This window comes from Thamnophis elegans, chromosome Z, assembly GCF_009769535.1.
Source record: "Thamnophis elegans isolate rThaEle1 chromosome Z, rThaEle1.pri, whole genome shotgun sequence".
Classification (NCBI taxonomy): domain Eukaryota; kingdom Metazoa; phylum Chordata; class Lepidosauria; order Squamata; family Colubridae; genus Thamnophis; species Thamnophis elegans.
In genome coordinates this window covers 122878347-122886035 of record NC_045558.1, presented here as the reverse complement: position 1 = coordinate 122886035, position 7689 = coordinate 122878347, and the positions used below count along the sequence as shown (strand labels likewise).

Sequence of the window (7689 nt, the reverse complement as noted above, 5' to 3'; positions counted from 1 at the left end):
GGATTCACGCAGGCGATCACAGGTCTTTGGATCTCTTCAGTTATCACTTTCGGGGACATATACATTCATACTGCAATCATGCTTGCTCATGCCAACCAATCATTATAATTATTTCAGGAAGCTTTTTCACAAGCCACCAAGCTTCATTTTATTTATTAGAGGATCTCACCCTCCTTTCAGGTTTGGAAATGATAACACACAAGCATACATGCACATACCATTAAACAATCTTGCAGCTTACTGTTTCTTTATAGTACATTCATATCACTTTTACCATGACATACATTTGCACTGCAATCAGACTGCTTGTTTAGATTAATTTCATATACAAAAATATCCCATTTCATTCTTCTTTCATACAAAGCAATTATTATAATTATTTCAGGGAGCTGTACATAAGCCAATGAGCTCCTTTTTCTATTATTAAGAAATCTCAACTTCCCTCCAGGTCTGAAAATGATCACACACACACATGCACACATACCATGAAACAACACTTTCAGGCCTGGGGGAGGTTCTGTCACTTTAAATCTTCAAATGTCTTTCCTTGGAGAACTTATGGCTCGTTCTCCAAGCAGTGGGGAAACTCAGAGAGCAGCTTAAATCCTAACTACGCTCCCATTTCCCACAGCTTCAAGCCCAAGCTGAGAAGCTTATTTATTCTGCTAGCTTGGTTAAACATATCACAATCAATTCAACGCCATTCAATTCTACATGTTATTAGTATAGATTCACATCTAAGAATTTTTTTTAACAGACATTACATCAAATTAATCAAGTCCAATTACCTAGGTCTTCCCATTCAGTCAGGCTTTACCTTATTACCTGCTAACTTTCTTACTTTTGCTCGAAGTTACACCCGTTGTTCTATCTCTTTAAGCACTATTTTGTTAATACCTGTCTCTGCCCTGTGATGTTCCGTTTCTATCTTGATCTCCCAGCAGTGCTGGCATAATTTTAAAGGTCAAGATTTATAGAGACAATGTATAGGGATGTTTGTCCACACATTGCTTGGCCAGGGTTCTAGATTGGACCTCCCAGCTGAGCGCTGGCATAGTTTTAAAGGTCCAAACTCTTAGCTCTCCCAGCAGAACGCTGGCATAGTTTTAAAGAGCAAGATATATAGATATTTTATTAACACATCATTTGCATCTGGGTGGGGCTCGAGCTCTACTTTTCTTTTAAAAGACAACTATTAACAGCTTTCTAACATGTCCCTGTGGACTTCTTAATCGCTTTGGGGAAGAAACTCAGGTAGAACTTCTCTTCAGTTCACCTGATGGTGGCCAGTTCCTGAGTTTGTTACAACTTGATGGACTAAGCTTATAACCCTAGGATCCAGAGTTCCCTCTGGGGGCCATCCTACACCAAAAGTGGGCCATTCTGACTCACAAAATATTTTTAAATTAGCCTGGGTTGCTGGGGGGTCCCCATAATCCCCATTATATGCCTTCTTAAAATTCTTCAACATACACTGGAGGGGTGTTCTCAGGACACTACCTCCTCCTCCCTGTTTACATAAACCTTTTGTGCTTCTCTTAACAGAACCTCCATAGCTTCTGTGGTCCAATTCTCTCTCTTTTGTAACTTCTTAGCAATATCCGGCCAGGCTTTGGTAACAAACTGGATTTTCACCAATTGGATATTTAGAGCATTGTCCGGATCCACCCCAGCATATTTCCGCATTCCGTCCTTAAGACGCTGCAAATATGTCGCCGGGTCCTCATCTTTCCCTTGATTTATATTTACTGCTTTGGTCATGTTTTGTGCTTGTGGAATAGCTTCTTTCATTCCTTTTATGATTATTGATCTTAAATCCATCATATTCTGTCTTCCCACTGCATCATTATTATTCCAATTTGGTCTCACCAATGGGTATTTAACGTCCCCCCTGATTTGATTTCCTTGTACCCCTGGATTTTCTCTTTCCCAAATCGCCATTGCAGCTGTTCTAATTAGATTTCTTTCCTCTGGGCTAAATAAAGTTCTCATTATATTTTGCATTTCATCCCAGGTATAAACGTTAGGTCCTAATAAGGCATCTAACTGGTCACTTGCGGTCAGAGGATCTTCAACAAAACTTTTCATTTCCTTTTTAAATGCCCGTACTTCGGACGATCGCAAGGGTTCATGTACATATGTTATGATCGGAATCCCATTGGGATCGTTTCCGTTCGGGGTTTCCCTTAAAGGGAATTGCTTAATTGGTTCTCCTCCTTGTGTGGGATCCAAAGGAGGCTGTCTAATTAGTTCCTCTTCCTCCATCTGCCTTGTTAAATCTTTCCTCACGTTTGCTAGCTCATTTCCCCCACAAACCTCCCTTTTGTTTCACGTAATCATACAGATTACGGCATTGAAAGTAATTTTACAGCGCCATCTCGTGGCCACTCAACATTATTATCTTTCCACCAAATAAAACAACACAAATTTACCATATTCTCTTTAGTTAATCCCAGCCTTAAAACCTCTCGATTATAGGGTGGGGACCCCCACCCAGCCAATATCTGGCCTAACGGGCCATTTGGATTGATTTTAAGTTTGGGATTCCTTCTTATTTTCTTTACACATTTCATTTTTGGTTTAATTGAACTTCCACCACCCATCTTCCCGATTGATGGCTAACCTTTCTCCCGAGTATGTGTTCCTATGTCCCTCTCAACAACCCTTCCAAACTCACACGTCACCGTCCCCGGACATTCAACAATATCCCCTTCACTCACTCCGTCCTGCGGGTCTCCCCTGAGACCCCTCAAAAGGACTTCCACCCGGACCCCGTTGTTGATTCTCACCACACAACTCTAACCGTGACCGCCCTGGGGTCTTGTGTTCTGGTGTCTTTACCAGGTACTCACTCAGGGTTCTGTGCACAGATGTTTCCCGGTCGATCTCCAAGCCGTCTCTTCCTCTTTATTCAACCCCCCCTACTGCTCGTCTATCGCACAATTTTTACAGGCTTCCAAGAGCTACGCAGTCCTCTGGGTGATTCTTCTCCTTTCAAAAAGGAAAGGGGTGCACCTGAGGAGAATCCCTCAGAGTCCCAGCGCAGATTGGATCCCGGACACGAGCCCCCAATTTGTTTGTAGAATTTTAAAAGAATTCCAGAGACGAGGTTCGGAGTAGAAGAATAAAGTTCCTTTTATTCAAAGAATATCAGAGCTAATTTGAAAACGGTTTGCAAAGCGTGGTGGGTCTCACCCTGACTTCACCTGAGTCACAAAGGAGAGCCACACCAAATTCGAAAGTGAAACAGTAGTTATAGCCTCCCTAACTCCTCCTACTCCTCGTCAGCTAGCCTGATGAGGGTGGTTACAGACCAATCAGAGACAATGATTACCCTATCTTTTACCTTATTTGGGAATACAATTTTAACCAATTAGCCCTCGGCATCCCTCTGGCCAATCAAGCAATCACATTTTTCCCGCTCAATTCATAGCCACTCCTCTTATAGTTCATTGTTCTCCTCCCTCCAATCAAGTATTTACATATTCCTTCTCTCCGCCATTACCACGTGGTATAGCTCTCCCTAGGGGACTATTTCAGTAAAATATAAACACTTTATATTATTTTATTACTCCAGTAAGAAGGTTTAAGGCCTAGGCCTATCTCTAACAGTAGGCCTATAAAGGGAGCCTGATTAGGCCATACAGCAGTAGGCCGATGATGGGAACCTGATTAGGCCAGTATAGAGGCCTTTGATTGACCATGCTCCCTCACACAGTGGGCCTTTAAGGCCTAGGCCTCCCTCACACAGTAGGACTATGATAAGGTGACCAGATTTTCAGATTGGAAAAGAGGGACGCCCTTGACTGGGGGGGGGGGGGGGCTTGATTAAAAAAAATTTTTTTTGTCAAAAGGTCACCCCAGGACACTGAAACCAGCATAAATACGAATCTGTTGCCAAACAAAATTTTGATCACGTGACCATGAGGATGCTGCAACGGTCGCTAAGTGTGAAAAATGGTCATCAGTCACCAACCTGGCCTGCCGATAGAATAGCAGCCACTTTGAGACACATAAACCTGGTCTGAACATATTGCACCACAAAGATTTGCAAAGATCACATTTGCAAAAAGGAACATTTCTTGTAGTAAATACATTTTATAAACAATTTAAAAATAAAAATCCCCCCAAAATAATAAAAAGGTATTCTATAAATAAAAGAAATCCTTAAAAACCATTGTTAAGTATTACACCAGCAATAATTTATACTGTCACCATTTCAAACTATTCCACACAGAATAAATTGAAGTAAAATCATTTTAAACCATGAGGATGCCACAACGGTCGCTAAGTGTGAAAATGGTCGCTAAGTGTGAAAAATGGTCATCAGTCACTTTTTTCAATGCCATTGTAATTTTGGTCACTAAACAGCCATGTTCCTGACTTAACAACCACCATGATTCACTTAACGTGGCAATAAAAGGTCACAAAATGAGGCAAAAATCATTTAACAAACGTCTCCCTTAGCAACAGAAATTGGGGGATCAATCCTGGTCGTAAGTTGAGGATTACCGGTAGCCAATTGCAAAAGGCAACTTTACTTGGAACAGGTGAGATTGTGCCCGGATCCCTTTCATGCCAACATCCCATCCTGTCCATGGGGAGAACTCCACAGGCGGACAAAAGCCCCAATCCCCTCTCAACCTCCAGCTGACTCTGCCATCCGCCATAACCACACATGCCCCTCAAAGGCAAAACTCAGGGGACTGAATTCTACAGGGGGAGGAGTAAGGGGGGGATTTGAGGGGCAGCCAAAAGCACCATCTGTCTAAATTTGCATCAGGCAGGCAGTAACATTTTCATAGACCATGATCAGAGGAGCAGCTGATCCTATGGAGAGACTCCTCCTGCATTCAGTCCCAGGCCTACAAGTGGAAGTACCCCTTCCTTCCTTCCTTCCTTCCTTCCTTCCTTCCTTCCTTCCTTCCTTCCTTCCTCCTTTCACCTTCCTTCCTTCCTTCCTTCCTTCCTCCCTTCCTTCCCTCCCTCCCTCTTTCTTCCTTCTAGCCTTCCTTCCTTTCCATTCTTTCTCCTTCCTTCCTTCCTCTTGCCTATCTGCCTTCTGTCTTTCTGCTCTTTAGATCTCTCTTCCTCCTTCCTTCCTCTTTCCATCCTTTCACCAAAAATCAGGATGTTTTATTAGCATCAGCATCATTCTGCTGAAAATGCCAGATTCTGTGGTACTTCTGGATGAGATTTAGAAAATTACAGAGACATGAGGAACCATTATATAATTTCACTTGGCAAAACTCTGATTAAAATAATAGCAACAAAATGTAAGGTTTTTTAATTTTAAAACTCTAGCAAAACATAGATTTATTTCCAGTTTAGTTAATTAATGCCATTATAAACAGGAATGCAATTGATTAAATAAAATGACTTTTTCTTTTATTAAGAATACTTATTCTACACTAAACTAGAAAATATTTCATAGGCCCTTCAACAAGTTTGTTACAAATTTTCAGGATTGCATGCATTCTTGAAACTGATACCATGTAATGTTAAAAAGCAGATAGCTAACTAAGTACACTAAAAACCATGTTTAATTATTTGCTACTTGAGGCCAATAGCAATGATGAAGAAATTTCTGTCATCCTCAGTGACAATATTTTTAGGGCCAAAAAATAAAACTCTGTATATTGGATCTGTTGAATGGAGAAAGGCCTGCCCCCCTCCCCCAAATGAGACACCTTCCACGATAATAGGAGAGGAGAGCCTGGAGACAGCAATCACAAGGCAGAAAGTAGCTAAGAGAACGGGGCGGGGGTTGGGAGAAGGCATGGGACGGGCTCCCAGCAGCGGCTGCTCGGATTTGCCATTTGAGAGAGAGGGAGGGAGGGAGGGAGGGGGAGAACATGAGTGTGTGTATCCTTCCTTCCTTCAGCCCAACACTCTTGCTGGCATTCTGGCCAGACGAGAGGGACTGCAGAGGGTCTAGGGCAGTGAGTCATTCAATGGGAAACTTGCCTCTTGGAAGGAATGACCCGGTTTGGCTCCCACTTTCAACAATCGAACAGAGAAGCGAAGAGGCAGGAGAGACGAAGCGGGAGCCAAGCCGGGCTAGAGTGGTGGGCTGAAGGAAGGAGGGATACACACACTCGCATTCTCCCCCTTCCTCCCTCCCTCTCTCTCTCTCTCTCAAATGGCAAATCCGAGCAGCCGCTGCTGGGAGCCCGGTCCCATGGCTTCTCCCAACCCCCACCCTGTTCTCTTAGCTACTTTCTGCCTTGTGATTGCTGTCTCCAGGCTCTCCTCTCCTATTATCGTGGAAGGCGTCTCATTGGGGAGGGGGAAGCAAGCCTTTTTCCATTTCATGGAGCTGCCGCTCCTCCCCCCCACCTCTTAGAAGTCCAGCCAGCTGCCCGCCAAGCTCTCCACGGAGACTCACCCAGAGTTTTCACCGCGATTTGCCTGGTGAGGGGAGGCGGCAGGTTGATGCAGACCAAATCCACTGTATAATAAATACAAGTATAATAAATACCTTCCTCCTCCTTCTCCTCGCTGCGATCTGGATGCCCGACGCGCCTTCCTTTCCTCCGCGTTCGGCCCTTTCGCGTGGAGCCTCAAGATTACGAGCAATGCAGGGTTGCTAAGTTAAGGGCGTCCGGTCCCAACTGGGAGCAGTGGCTGGCTCTGCTCATGGCCGCGGGCCCCTGCCCTGCTGCGTCCAGCGCGTCTTCAACAGCATGACCCGGCATCCCAAGCGAAGCTCCCCCCCCCCGCCTAGCTGCGTTGCCCACACGCACGGGGATTCAAAGTATCCGGCCAGATTTCTTGAATCCCCACGCGTGTGGGCAACGCAGCTAGGTGGGCTCTGCTTGGGATGACCAGGCTATGGAGGGCATAGCCTGGTCATCTCAAGCGAAGCTCCCCCTCCCCCCGCCTAGCTGCGTTGCCCACACGCACGGGGATTCAAAGTATCCAGCCGGATTTCTTGAATCCCTGCGCGTGTGGGCAACGCAGCTAGGCGGGCTCTGCTTGGGATGACCAGGCTATGGGAGGGCATAGCCTGGTCATCTCAAGCGAAGCTCCCCCCCCCCCGCCTAGCTACGTTGCCCACACACACGGGGATTCAAAGTATCCGGCCGGATTTCTTGAATCCCCGCGCGTGTGGGCAACGCAGCTAGGCGGGCTATGCTTGGGATGACCAGGCTATGGGAGGGCATAGCCTGGTCATCTCAAGCGAAGCTCCCCCCCCGTCTAGCTACGTTGCCCACACACACGGGGATTCAAAGTAACCAGCCGGATTTCTTGAATCCCTGCGCGTGTGGGCAACGCAGCTAGGCGGGCGGGCAACCCGCTTGCTGTTGAAGACACGCTGGACGTGGCAGGGCAGGGGCCCGCGGCCGGGAGCGGCTTCTGGCAGCTACCGGGCGGCGATCTCACACCATCCGCTCGCGGCTCTTAGTACTCACCAGTCAGCGCAGCTGCAACCTCTTTCGTCTTTTGGCGAAAGGAAATGGAGACTCGCGCAGGCGTGCTGAAAATTTCCCATCCCAGCCAGCTCACTGATTGGCTGGAGTCCAGGCCAATCCAATCAGTGAGCGGCAGGCTGGGCTGGCTTAAATTTGTAGGTAGGTAAAAGCACGCTTTTTTTGGCGCTCGCAGCTCCCGCCCATCAGCTGCTAGCTTGCTGGGCTGGCTCATTGGTAGGATAGAGAACAGAACGATGAGCCAGCCCAGCAAGCT

The 7689-nt window shown here is 46.1% G+C and overlaps 1 protein-coding gene across 1 annotated transcript in view; it reads right to left on the bottom strand.

Moving 5' to 3' along the window:
- LOC116522175 (vomeronasal type-2 receptor 26-like) overlaps positions 1–7689 on the bottom strand; it is a 75392-nt gene that overhangs the window by 7708 nt on the left and 59995 nt on the right. The gene's annotated exons all lie outside the window — the stretch shown is intronic.